The following is a 15,373-nucleotide window of genomic DNA, read 5'->3' as shown; positions in this document are numbered from 1 at the left end:
TTATTTGGTAGGTTGTAAACGATTTTGGTCGGATATGGAAAAAAATTGTTAGTGGCAACTCTGTACATATATGAATGCATGCAGTTTGGTCCACCAATACATACGCGTACGAACAACAGCGGAAATTTTTTCTACCTAACGCAAAGAACATAGTGACGCGACAAAGAGAGCGACAAGACATTTTCGGATATTAGCGAAGAAAGGGACAAGAAACGTCAAAACATAGGAAGCAACCGCCAGCTCAGAAAGCAACGAAAACAATTTTTTTTTGTTTTCGTCGCTATGGTCTTTGTCGCTTTCTTTGCTTTCCGCTTCACTATGTACTGCCCCATTGTTTGTTTTGGTCGCTATTATCCGAAAATGTCTTTTCACTCTCTTTGTCGAGTCACTACGTTCTTTGTCTAACATTCGCGAACGCGAACTATCTGGACTAGTTTTATGCTTCTCGTTCGCGAAGGAGAATCAATAGAGAATATTTGATACTAGAGCTGTAAAAGTAACGAAAATTTGGATACCCGTAGTATTCGTTACTAATCCAATCAACACCCATATCTTTCGTATCGTTACTTTACTCGTTACTTTTGATACAAGCACTTGTACCTCACAAGAATCATCGCAACAAATCTTGCAGCGTAAGGAAATGTTCGTTCGTACATATTAGGAATGTTGCGAATGTGGAATTTTAGACATCCGCGGATGCGAATGCGAATACAAATGCTTAAAAGCTAACATCCGCGGATGCGAATGCGAATGCGGATGTCAAGTATTTTAAGAAAAACTTAGGTGAGTACATTAGGAGATTTAGGTAAATAAAAAATTAGTAATTTTTAATAGAGTTTTTTGTATTTAGTACTTAAATTAAAATATTGGAACGTTGTATTTAATAAAGAGTAATTTTTCTACCTTTTCGGGTTACAGCCTGTTTCTTAAAGGGTCGTAAGTCAAACCTGCGCCACTAAATAACAACTCGCGCGAAGCGACAAAATTTAAGAACTTGAAACTTGAAAAAATTGTAAATTCTTTTCGATTGAGAGGAATTTCAGTTATATTTCTTTTTTTTTATTGCAATAATTCCTTTAAGAGGATTGCATCGGGGCTGCAAATGTCGAATATATGGCGGACTTTCACCTTCTCAATCTAGCATCATGGCAAGATCGTTGTTTAAACACCTTTGTTTTCCAATTTTGAGAACCAATTCTTTAGTTGTTTCAGAATTTGGGAAACCTGTTACGTAATCAGCGTTTTCGATTTTAATTTTTGTAAGTAATTTTTAATCCTGTCTTCTGTGACTGGTTTGAAAAATGTGTACTTATAGCGAGGTTCTAAATATGTGGATACGGCAAATAAATAGTTATTTTCTAGGAATGAAAATTTCGAAGAAAATTCATTTTTGAAATCGTGGCTGCCAACCAAATTACATAGTTTTATTTCTTGTTATTTTATTGAAAAGGCATCCCGTTTTTACAATTATTTGAATTATTGGAATTACGGACGATGAAGGTCTCAGATCTGCTTAGTTCCCGGGTGACTTCTTGGAAAAGTTCACCTGTAATGAATGTGCCGCTATGGTGTAGTGGTAAGCAGTGCGCGCTTCCACTTCGCAATGCCTGGGTTCAAGCCCTGGTCAAAGCAACATCGCAAAAAAATATAGAAAAAAGGTAGGCAATGGCAAAACTCCGTTCGGAGTCGGCGTAAAACTGTAGGTCCCTGCACTTTGTGTGACAACATCAAGGTGCACGCTACAAAACGGAGGAGAAGCTCAGCCAAACACTAGCATATGTGTAAGCGCCAATATATTATTATTATTAATGAATAGCTTTTAATTAATTTTTTTTATTAGCTGAGCTCGACTTTTCCTAGTTGCAGGCAGTCACAATTACTTACTCACCGCTGTCGGTAACACAAGCCATCAAATCCGTTTTGTTGTCAAATCGTTTTGCTTTGATATTTTGAGGCAAATTAACACAAATTTTCAACACATCGTTAATGTAGTATAAGTAGGGCGTATTTCCCATTATCGCTGAAATGCAAAAAAGCCACGACTAACTAAAATTTTGTATTGCATAAAACGATGTGGGGACTTATGATTCGATGAAATGCATCATAATAAATCAAAAAGTGAATTTTGTATTTTTAGTTAGTTACGGCTTTTTGTATTTCAGAGGCGATGTGAGTTACGCACTTTCCATATTATACTTACGATATATTGCATGCCAAGTCCCACTCCTCAATAGATATTAAATTCGCCTTGAATAAATTCTTATTGGATTTGTGAACTTGGTTGTCAACTTATTCACATATCATTTTATCTTTATTTCGATCCGTGCTAATTTTGACAATTAGCACAAAATTAAAACAAATGTTATTGTTTTCGAGCTGAAAGACTAATAAAAGGAAACACGGAACTTAATTATAATAAGTTTTGTGAGAAAAAAATAATTACACTTATCTAAGAAAAAAAAAAGTAGTAAAAATACTAGCGATGCATCCAGTTTTTTCAACCGAACTTTGACAAATAATATTCGATAGTTACACAAATCTTACCTTATTGAAGGTTATCTTTTAACGCACAAATATTCGATTCTCTTTATAGCTAGACGTTGAACATTTCCGCTGGAAATACGTTTTAAAGGATCATACTCTTTGACTTTAAATTATAAAAGAAGGGCAACGTAGGGGGATAATTTTTAAGTAGCATCTCCACAAGAAAAAAGGTTGACTACAATTTGTCATTTTGTTCGCCAGATATACGTTTTGTCAGTGCACTTGCACAATATTCGCATTCGAAATAATCAATGCGGAGCATTTAAAATTAATGCGGAAGCTCCGCAGTTGCGAATGCGAATGCGAATATTCGCAACAACCCTGGTACATATGCATACATGTACATATATACATATGTATACACGAAACATATTTTTTATCGATTCGAACAATTTGATACAATCAAGCACCTATACCCAGTGATGGAAAAGTAGGCACAATAGTGCCATTTTTGGCCATTTTATTCTCAGAGGCACTTTTGTCACAATCATAAAATATAGAAGTTTTCGCCCCAACAAGCTTTTGATTCAGAATTTTTGGAAAGATTCTAAGTTCGCAGTTTTATAGTTCATTAAATGAAAGTGCAAGTTTCTGCAATATCCCGATGATTTTTGATATTTTTTTTTGACGGTATCATACATTTTGATCCATTTAAAAAAATTTCGAACACACTTTATATGGAAAAAATGCATAACATCGAAAACTTGGAATCTCCCTAAAAATTCTGAATTGAAAGTGTTTTGTTGCGAAAACCTGCTGATAAACAAAAAATTTTCAGGTAAAAGTGTCACCGTTTTTTGAAATATTAAAATTTATTCGAATTTAAAAAAAATCGTGCCTTTTCATGTGTTTTCTTTAACTGCAACTACAAACCGGGCAATACTTAGTAAATTTTTTATGTAAAATACTTCCAGATAGTTGCCTCTCCATACTCAAATGCAATGTAGTTAAAATATATTAAGGAACCATCATAAAATTAGGACTATTTCTGGATTTTTAATTTTTGATATTTTCTTCCTTAACTTTGACTATCTCGGGTGAAAAAAAAATGAACTGAGCTATAACTTTGCATTACATAGAAAAATTGCTCATTTAATAAAGATTTCAGAAAAGTGCCACACTTACTGTTTTGAATAGAAAAAACAAAGTTATAGCCGCTTTTGTGGGTAAAGGACTGAGACACGCTAGAATGTATTTAATAGATTTAAATTGAATTTGCTCTTGTTACCGTCAAATGACATGCTAAATAGTACAAAGGTACATTATTACCTGCTCCTGACATTATTTTGTGTTACTTACCGGAATTAGTGAAAGTGGATTTTGTGAAATTGGACCCTTCGAACATTGTGTTATTAATACTATGACAGAGAACACGCAGTATACGTCGCATGAATATGCGGATATTCACCTAATTTACGGTGAAGCTTGCTGTCATGCCAGAGCTGCTCAAAGATTTTTTTAAATTCGAAAAAATGTAAATATTTCAAAAACGGTGACACTTTTACCTGAAAATTTTTTGTTTATCAGGGTACGATGTTGGTGGTGGCAGTAAAGGTGATGGAGGAGGTGTTGATTGATGATAAGTGCGATATCAGCTGGTGACGGCGTTAAAGATGATGGTAGCGATGGTAATTTTTATACCCGAGCGCACTTGTGCACAAGGGTATTATAACTTTGTTCACATAACGGTTGTTTGTAACAGGCAAAACGAATCGAGATAGATATAGACAAATGTATACATAAATGATTAGAATGAAAAGAGAAATCGATTAAGCGGTGACTGTCTGTCCGTCCGTCCGTCCGTCTGTGCACACGATAACTCGAGTAAAAATTGAGATATCTTAACGAAACTTGGTACGTGCACTTCTTTCTGCCGTAGGACGGATGGTATTGAAAATGGGCAAAATCGGACAATAACCACGCCTACCTCCCATATAAAGGTAATTTTCAGAAATACGAAAACTGCGATATTTTAGTAACTACTGAAGAATATTCACACAAAATTGATATTTACAATAAGTTTTAGACGAGAAATAAGAATATTATAAATTTTTGGAAAATGGGCGTAACCACGCCCACTTATGGTTACATGTGTATATCTTGGTAACCGCAGGACCAATTTCTTCCAAACTTGGCACAGTTGGTGGCCTTGACATAACCTACGAAATGGCCGACAATTTTTAAAATCGGACAATAACCACGCCCACATCACATGTAACGGTAATTTAGAGAAATACGAAATCTTCGATAAATCGGTAAGTATTGAAGCTAATGTATTCAAAATTGATGCTTGCAACAATTCTTTACCAAGAAATACGTTTATGATAAAATTTTGGAAAATGGGCGTGGCACCGCCCACTTATGATCATATATATATATCTCGGTAACCGTTCTACCAATTTGTACCAAACTCTGGTTGGTTATTGTACTTGCCACATAGAAGCAAAACGCTGAAAATTATTGAAATCGGACTAAAATTACGGCCGCTTTTCATATAATGGTAAATTTCAGAAATGCTTGAAACTTCAATATTTCGAAATTTAAGGACGCTAATTTACTCAAAATTGATACACCCCGGCTTACCATCTAGCGGTAGCTTTCGGAAAGGTGAACAACATATATTTAATACTTGCGCCGGGTATTTAATGTTCGGCTCCGCCCGAACTTAGACTTTCTTACTTGTTTTAATTTTAATTGTTGGAAATCTGTGATAACGAGAAAATCAATTAAAATGCACAAATTAAGTAATTTACATACATATGTATGTACATACCTTAAAAATAATGATGCAAAGTCAACGGCAACGGCAACGGGAACACAAAATGAAATTTGAAATATTTATAAAATTATAAAAAAAAACTAGCAGATCCGGCGCACTTCGTCCCGCCCAAAATTAATTTTTTGTATTGAAACATTTTAGTCCAACGTTTTCACCAACAGTTCACGTTCATGATTTTCAGTGACGCATTTATCTTCTAATATTACGGTTTGGTGGTTGTTAGAAGGCATATTTCCATTGCCATCTTATATAACTTAGCAAAAGTGTATAGGTATGTATGCATACAAAGATACGTAATAGCTTCAGTACATTTGAAAGGCGCTACGCCCCCTTATAAAAAAAACCGCAATTTCCTCTAAGAGTATGGAATTGATTTCATATATCTCCATACCATGTTCGAGTACTCTACAATGAAGACTTTCAGAAATATGCAGTGTGAAAAATTCGGTTTGTATGGGAGGTGCCACGGCCCGTGCACCCTAGCGGTATGAAAATACTTTACATCCGATTTTCATACCGACCATATATGCACAAAAAATTTCATAAAGATCGGTCAATCCGTTTAGGAGTTCGACCACTAACACCGTGACACGAGATTTTTATATATTAGATATTTATACTCTACAATTTTTATCAAATGTGAAATTTTTCGTCAAAGCCTACTGTCATAAAAACTGGCATATTTCTTACTCGCTTTAATAAAGCGACTAGGAATTCGGCTCTAAAAAATTAAAAAAACTTCAAAATTCGAATACCAAATTTGTAAATGTGTGCGTGTGATAGCTAAAAAGTTGCGAAGGTGTATGTAAATCTGTCGAATTTGAAGGGAAACTGCTCAGCCATGTCTTGCAGGGTAAACAGTTTCTTTACTGCACAATATGTTGTGTTATATTGATTCACGTTGATGGTGCATATACGGAACATGCGAGTAACGAGATTATTATGTGAGTAACGATTCGGTATTTCGAGTCAGGGGTTGTATTCGTTACTCAGTAATACCATGTTCTGACCGACAACGAAAACACTTTGAAAACGTGTTTTGGGCTGTTCACACCGGCTGTTAGTGTTTTCGTTGACATTTCTTACATCCTCTGATTACAGTTTTGTTACACAAAAACAAAACCAAAATGCTTTTCCCTCATTTTATTTTACTTTTGCCAGCCAATTAACAATAAATCCGAAATGGCGTATTAAAGATGATAAAATATGACTTCCACTTCGATAAATAATCGAAAAAAACGAGTGAAGGCACCGATTGGAATGAGTGGAACGTGAGTTTTCAATTAGTTTTCAGCGAAAACTGGCTTTCGTTTGACAGATTTTACATGGACGAAAACACAAGTTTTAAGTCGAAAACCAGTTTTAGCAACGAAAACATGTTTTCGATGTCGGTCAGAACATGGTATAACGAATACATACGGTTTGCTACAGCTGTAAAACGCAAACACATATAAAAAGTAAATACATATGTGAGTAAACGCACAAGTGTTTCAATAATTTTTATTTTCCGAATAGCAGCTATAACTTCTACCAAAATGTAAATTAACGTTGTTTTTTCACAAAATTTTCATTAAAAAATACGGCTTAAAGCTCAATAAATTTGTTCAATTTTTATTTTTTGTAATAAGTTTTTTTTTTTAATTTGGTTGTTTTTTCTTCAGATTTTGGTTGGTTATTTCTTTAAGAAGTGGCAACCGTGACTATGAATGCTTGTTTACACACATACAGATGTACATACCAGGGTTGTTGCGCATTCACTTAGCATTCGCAATAATCAATGCGGAGCTTTTGCCATTGTTAACCTATTTAAAATTATTGACAGAAAACTTGTATGGAGTATAGTTCCTTTGTAAGAGCAATTACTCGGTCCAAAACCTACTAAATTGCTAGTTTTTACCTTAAAACCACTAGTAAAATATATTATTTAATTAAAACATCCAAAAAGCACTAACCTTTGTTATTAAAAAAGTAAACAATGTTTGCGAACTGAAACGAGAATATACAAAATGGTGTACCGTGGTCTCACTCTAATTCAATGATGCACACGGGAGTCTCCGGGAGCTACTCGGCTTTCACATACAAGTCGTGTGTGCGCAGCTACCGAACTTATGCGCTGCTAGCAGCCGGTCAGTTTGCGTTTGTACTTCATGCCACAGTATATACAGTAATAAACCTTTTCGCAGTTTTTCACCATTTGGTCCCCGAGGGGTACTTTTGGGTTGTGTGCTGCGTTTTCGTTTTGCGCGCACGGCAACACTTACTGTGGGGAATTTAGCCTCATGATTAGAAAAAGTTCATTTCGAGGATAAAATATACATAATTATGTGTTATTTATGAACAAAATGTAGGTTAAGTATAATATTCATCTTTAATGTATGCTTATATTCATGTTTAATGAAGAATAATATCAATAGTTAAGTACATAATTAACGCTTGTGTTTTATAAACTGGAAAACGCAAATCGTAATTATAGCATTGAATAGTGTTTTCTTAAATGTAAGTTTAAAATAAAAAAAAGTCCATTGTAAGATTAAATTTTTTATGAAAAACGTAAATTTTGTGAATTTATCAAGCCAAACTCTAAATTTCCGAATATATTTAAGTCTTTATTTTAAAAAAAAAAAAAAACAAGGTTTGTATAGCTATACAGACCCCAATGTCTGCCAGCGCATCCGCCCAGACAATCCATTAAGCACACCCAAGTTGTGAGTGATCTACAAGTTACAAGCGTTTTCAACATTTAACAGTTCATTATCATGCACGATTGAGAGAATACAAAGGTTGCGCCGATCTCGGACCGCTATTCCTCTCTTAACGAATTTGACAGAATCATTGTTTGCATGACGTCACACTTGTGCAACTTGTTTACGTTTTCCTTGCAACTTTTTTTCTTCTTCTTCCATTCTTGCTCACGTTTTGGCATTTCTCTCTCGCAATTGCACCAGTGTGACGTCACACAAAAGTTATTCTCAAAAATCCTCTCTGATCGGCGCAATCTTGTATTCTATCATTCTTGATTATCATGTACGGTGTAATATAACAAATTATACACTGAACTATGATAATCTGTACTAGTATCTATAATAATAAACAAGAATTTGCAATGTTTTTACACTTTTGCAATTAGTTTCGGGCACTATTACACAGTCATGACACTCTGCCAAAGTACGGTTGTTGCTCCCCTTCATACCACAGTAATTTTGTATACAACTCTGAATCAACAAAATTCATGGTCCTTCTCAATATCAACCCTGATCAGATTTTACCCCCGAGGAGTACTCAAAAAGGTTTAATACTGTATATACTGTGCTTCATGCTGTAAGCATCACATGCGCGAGCTGTTTTCCTGAGTACACACATACAGATACAAAAATATTGCGCTTGTATTGGGAGCTCTGCCAACGCTGTGCACCACTGCTCTAATTACATATATTTGGGAGCAGTGCTGTCATTTGCTAATTTTGGAGCGAAATATTTCGAAGGGATTTGGGAGGAAACGTGAAGTGATTATTTTTAAATACAATTATGACCGTCGAGTTATTCGATTTAATTTATTTGTTAGCTGATTGGTTAATCAATAATTTTTTATATTAAATTATTTCAATAAACAAGCACATGCACCGATTCCAAATATTTATTAGGCCGCCGCCGATTATTTCTAAGATTGACGACGCCGCCGCCGCAATATCTATCGGCGTAAACCTCTAGTACTATGTACATATTAGCATACGTTAGAGTTTTAACTTTATGCATACGAGTCAGTGGCGGATCCGGCGGGGGGTTTTGGGGGTTAAACTACGTGTCAGGCAATGGCGGACCCACGGGGGGTGTTTTAATATGGCGCATATGTATGTATAATATGGCGTATATGTATTAAAACACCCCCCGTGGGTCCGCCACTGACTGACACGTAGTTTAACCCCCAAAACCCCCCCGCTGGATCCGCCACTGATACGAGTATATACATAGTAGATACGTATATACATACTAGGGATGTTTCTAATGCCATATTTTTCATGAGAATTTGATTTGATCTCTCAATTGGTCGTATTTTAGTTTAGTTTTCCACCAATCGAGAGGATTTTCATCGAGATAAGCTCGTTTTTCTTTGAGATAGGCCTTTAATTGAACTTTAATTTCACATTATTTAATGCCCCCAGATTCTACATCCGAGCCTTCGCTTTCGCTGGAGGAATCCAAAATTATTTCTAGGTTACTTATAAGACTTTTAGCAGTACTTGTTCAAGGCCCATCAATTTGCTTGATATACTACTTAACCGTTTAGCGCCTGAAGCTAAAAGCCGGTTATTGCCCGCGCCCTGATTATACAGACATAGAGCCATTTCAACATGTACACTTTCGCATTTGCAAAACATTCGTATCATTTGATGCGAATGTGTGAAATGAATCATTCGCATAACGAATGCGAATGCAAATATTCGCAACATCCCTGGTACATACATAGGTACATAGGACAAACAACGTTTGTAGAGTTGGAAAATGTGCTGGTTTCGGCTAATGGAAAACCAACCCTCAAACTCCTAAAAATGCACCCTCACTCATGAGTGTGTCAGGAGTGGGAGTAGAAGCTGCAGTGTACATTAAATCTCCTTTCACTTTCGAAAAGTTTCGCTTTTATGCTTACAAGTTTCTTATATTTAAGTATTGGTTGTGGAAATCTCCTATGCTCAATAGGGTGGTCAAAAAAAAAGTAAAGATGGAAATTTAATGCCGCCACCCCATAGGCTTGTTCAATACCGAAAAAATATACCCCTATTTTTTATTTTGAAATCAAAAAATATTTAGAGAGTGGTCAATGCGCTCAAAGTTTTTCATGTATTTTATATGGCAAAAAACCACTTTTCGCAGAAATGGTGTAGAATTCTTGAAAAACGATATTTTTCGATCGGAAAACTCTGTTTCTCTTAAGGATATTCCTAGTATTAATAACCAATTGTTTATTTAGGCATCTTTTCATGGTAACTATATTTTATAAGTCCGCCGAAACCCCCAAATGGGACCAGTAAAGAATCTTTAGTATTAAAATTTTTTTAAGTAAACAATTGGATATTATTATTGGAAGTCTTGTGAAGAGAACCAAAGTTTTTCGATCGAAAAATATTGATTTTCAAGAACTTTATACCATTTCTACGAAACGTTTTTTTCCATATAAATTACATGGAAAACTTGGAGCTCTTTGAGCACTCTACAAATATTTTTTGATTTCAAAATAAAAAATAGGGGTATATTTTTCGGTTTGGAACCATCCCAGGGGGTGGCAGCATCAAAATTCCGACTTTCCTTTTTTTGACCACCCTAAGCTGGTGATTAAGTTAAGCATGTTATCTAACCACCACGATATAAATCTACATTTCAAACCTTGTACAAAAATTATGAAAACCCACCATACTTTACTAGTTATAGTACATAAACAAATTTCAAACATTTTATTTAGAATCTTTAGAGGCAATTTAGGTATGCAGTTTTATGGCCCATTAAATTTCAGTACAAACTTCAGGATTTTTAGCTGACGGTGCTAGGCACTTTATTCCATATAAATTGTAGAGCATTCTTTATATCAGAGGTCCCCAAACTTTTTTTCTCGTTGACCACTTTCAAAATCTTATTGTTTCGGTGGAACCCCTGCTGCCACATTTCTACCATATTCACAAAACTCTTCAAAAAATGTGAAGATTAGAACTAACGATGGAATATGCAAGTTTTTACAAGTAACAGTTGATGGCCTTCTTAAAGCAGAGTTTGTAAAGCCATCAAACTACGCTCTCGTTCTAAGGAATTATATTTTTTAAGAGCACTCCAGTTTCGAAAACTCAGAGCACTGGCGTTACTTACATTCTCATCCTTATAAACTCCTCACATATTTGGCTTACTCATGAATACCCATGGGGACTACTTATTTGTAAAAAAGTTTATTCGTACTCCCGGCATCACTTTAATTTCATCGCTCCGACACGAGTGACACAAGTGACACGAAAAATATTTCTTACTAAAATATTTAAAACATACAATTTGGAACAAAATATACAATTTGGAATAAAAAGCTTTTTACGCCAAACTTTTAATTCAATAACTGACAATAGAGAAAAGAGCGAATCTACAAAAAAGCATGAGAAACAACTAAGCAAGTGGCACATCAAATTTAGAGCATAAATAAAATATGTAATTGCTCTATAAGCGTTCCCTGATGCTTTAAAGAGTTTATGAACGATTAAAATTACTTATACTTAAAGAATTAAGGGATGTTTTAAGAAAAGGAAACTAAAACTTAATAAAGAGGCTATCTGATCCATATGCCGGCCTAATCGAAAAAAGCAAACAATTTTCAAAATTATCTATCAGCATTGCATAATAACCCTAGCTTTTAAAATTGTTAGCCAAGAAATCTGAAGTTTACAACGCTAAAGCTTCAATACGACCATTTTTCACCGAAATACAGCAAGTCAAAAATCACCGAAAAATTTTGATTTTTTGCTCCCTTAATTTTATTAGTATTACCTACCTACATTGAACGGTAAAGCCAAGCCAAAATTTTTTGTTCTTTACTTTCGAAACCATATAAGTTTTCATGGACCCCCACTTACAACTCGTGAACCTTAATATCTTTTTCCCGCTAACGTGGACTTCCGTTGAGTCTTCCGTAGACCCCAGGGGATCCCCCCGGACCACTTTGGAAAATACAGGACCCCGTCAGGGCCCTGAGACTTGCACTTTATCCTACTAAAATTTAATTGGACCATAAAACTGCATACCTGAAAATTGTATAAATATTCTGAGTAAAATGTTTGAAATTTTCGGATGAAATTGGTAAAGTTTGTTGAATTTTTATACAAGTAAAAAGCGACCAGATTAACATCCCTAGTATATATGTACATATGAATGTGCGCACATGTAATAGAGAACTTGACATATCGCACACCGTCTTCAAAAGAGTCACAACTCAAAATAATACGTTTGTCAGAAAGTGCGAAAAACTATTTCTTAGCACATGATAATCATATGGGCAAAGGCGACTTTACCTTGGGTTTTTTTTAACAAATTATAACAAATATTTGCTCCAGCTTTTGCTAAAAGGCAAATAAAAGCTCTGCGTACATTTTTAGCGCATAATCTCAAAAATGCCAAATTTTGAGCTGTGACTCTTTCGAAGACGGTGTGCGATATGTATGTATGTTTCCAGGGATGGCGATATTGTGGATTGTAATATGTAACAGAATTTCCCTGTTGTTCTTGGAGAGAATTATAGCATCACCCCACTTAAGTGCAGTTGATGCCAATTCGCCGGTAATTTAAAGAAAAGTTTTCAGTACGTTCGCCAATCTAGAGCTTTTTTTACTTTTGGAATTGGAAATCACAATTATAACTGAATATAATAAGAGAACATTCTCGGCATTCTAAATTGACAAATTGTGTGAACGCACCTTGGTTAACCACTTCTACCGCTGTACCATTGTTTGGCTTTTTTACGGCGCTTTTGTTTCCTGCCTTAAAGGCGCCATTGGATGATTTTTTCGTAGTAGTAACCTCCATTAATTCTGTTCCTGACTTAGAGAGTACATATTTAATCCAGTTCTGCTTTGAACGCCAGTTGTTGCCAGCGTTGCCCCGTTCGGACATATTTATTTATATTGAAAAACGTTTTCAACTCGTTTTGAAAAATAGAGCTGAAGTTGGTTCTTATTCGAGCGCCAACTGATTCAGTCTTAAAAATCAGTCATTGAGGGTTTGAATTACATATATCTTAAATCAGTCATTCGTTTTTTCGGTATCAGTCTCAGCATGGTGTCGAGTTAATTACGGTTTAAGTTACATGCATATGTATTTTCTTTTTATAGTTTAAAGTACATGTATGCATACATAAGTATGTATGTAAACATATAGGTACATACAAATTAACGCGTTTACAGTTTATTTTACCGCATTTGTTGGCAATTCGCTATTACTAATTTTTCTTTTTAACAAATGTTAAACATTGCTTAATGGTGTTGATTTATGTACATTGTTGGTTTTAACATTTACGTATTTTAATAACTCTTAGACCACAATCTTGGTTTTATTGTCACATTTCGACTTAAATATCTGTTTTTTTGAAAATCTTCAACACCTTTTTTAAATTCTTCCGGTCTGTATTTGAGTAACTTGAATAGCTATCATTTCGCTTATTCATATGCATTTTCTTAAAAGAATTGAGAAGAGAAACGGCCATTTTAAAAAATTAAGAAAAAAAATATTTTAATGAAACTTTATCTAAATATTAGTATTAACTTTAGCTTTTTTAATGTTCTCTATTTTTATATCATTTCACCAAAACACTTCCATTAGCTTCCCATATATAATATTTTTTCCATTTTTGTTTTCCCGAATGCCAAGTTCAACGTTAGATAGTGTGTCGTGGACTGGTGGGTGAGTAGCCGAAAACTATGCTTCCTACCGCCATACCGCACCCAAACAGAACTGCCACCACCGGTGTTGACATACAAACGTAAACATACATACATATGTACATATGTACACATAAAATACGCCATGAAAACAACAGAACTTAGTGGTATGCATTGTGCAAGAACGATTTCCCCTAATTTCTAAACAGAAAAAAATCCCAACAAAATGGAAATTGGAAAAAGCTACGCATTTTTCGTTTACCAACATTCTTATATGAAAGCACATCCCTGCAAAAATGCGACTAGTCCGCGATGATTCCGGGATTAGCCGCAAAAGAACGTGCTACCAACGCCTCATATGAAATTTCGTTGCTTAAGGGAGTACTTGGCTTCACTTGGCATTTTCAATTGGCGTCAGTTAGCACAGAAGAGAAATGACTGGCGTGCTGTTTTGGACTCGGCCAAAATCGCTTAGGCGGTTACAGCGCCAAATAAGAAGAAGAAGAAGACAATGCAGACACCCATTTCCTTTTTGATATGAGAAAAAGATTAAGCTTTCTGTTATCAGTAGTCGAAAATCAATAGCGAAACGTTTTTTCTAACATGTTGAACAATATCTGGTGAGTTTACCTTCTTTCTGTTCAGTTTATTTGGTTAAAACCTTACTTTCTTATCTTCAGGCAATGCCAAAAAAGTGCGATTCCTAAAAAGGTACACGGCTGAGGAGTCATACGTACTACCCAGTAGATAATTTCAGGAGCTAAATTCTCTTCAAAAAGGCCTTTCTGAAGGTCGTTCCTTTCTTCTTTCTTTTTTGTACGGAGTGGTACAAATTGGTGGATTTCTGCTTTCGCTACCCAAAGAAGAGCTTCCAGAAGACCTTTTGTAGGACGTAGTACATCAGAAGTTCTTTTAAAGCTATTCTTTTAATTCATAAAAACCATACTTCTTTAAGGAATTAATTTGAGGTTCATATCAAAAATGTTTTATTGAGACTTAAAATGCATATTGAATTTAATTTGTAATCCTAAGTAAAATAAACATACACATTCATACATTACAATAAAATAAACATAAACATTCGCGTAAATTGTAAAAAGGAAAATACTTTCTAGGAAGCATGCAGGGAAGCATTTTTTTCAACCCTCATTGGGCAAGCCTTTTAAAATGGCTTCACTTAAGATAGCCTACTTACATTATCAACCAGAAGATGCATATACAAAATGGCAAAAATGGTCATGAAGCGCATTGTAAGATATTTCGAATTGTGGTTATTGTCGCACGGTATAGTATCTATGAAAAGTCACATTTACTCAATACAAAGTTTTTTGATTTCTGCATGTCGAAACATATGTGGTTTTTGTCGCACGGTGTAGTACGTATGAATAGTCACATTTACTCAATAAAAAGTTTTTGATTTCTGCGTGCCGAAACATGTTTTTTTATAATTATGTACTTGCGTATGTAACTTAGGTAGATGTTATACTGACGAATTTTTGCTCGAGTCCCAATCCCCCCCTAGACCTTGAAGTTTACCTTATATGTAGGTATACAATCTTCGATTATTACCGCAGCGACCACAAAACTGCAGTTGCCAATATAGCAACTCAGTTTCCAGCTTGCAGTTGCCATCTGTAAAACCATTTCCGCC

The 15,373-nt window shown here is 35.0% G+C and overlaps 1 protein-coding gene across 12 annotated transcripts in view; it reads right to left on the bottom strand.

Moving 5' to 3' along the window:
* The window catches only part of LOC118735137 (Krueppel homolog 1), a 428,624-nt gene that overhangs the window by 243,436 nt on the left and 169,815 nt on the right, over positions 1-15,373 (bottom strand). The window lies entirely within an intron of this gene.

Source organism: Rhagoletis pomonella, unplaced genomic scaffold (genome assembly GCF_013731165.1).
Source record: "Rhagoletis pomonella isolate Grant_MI unplaced genomic scaffold, Rhpom_1.0 Rhpom_scaffold_00003, whole genome shotgun sequence".
Taxonomy (NCBI): domain Eukaryota; kingdom Metazoa; phylum Arthropoda; class Insecta; order Diptera; family Tephritidae; genus Rhagoletis; species Rhagoletis pomonella.
The sequence above is the reverse complement of the archived record's forward strand: the minus strand, read 5'-3'. Positions and strand labels throughout refer to the sequence as shown.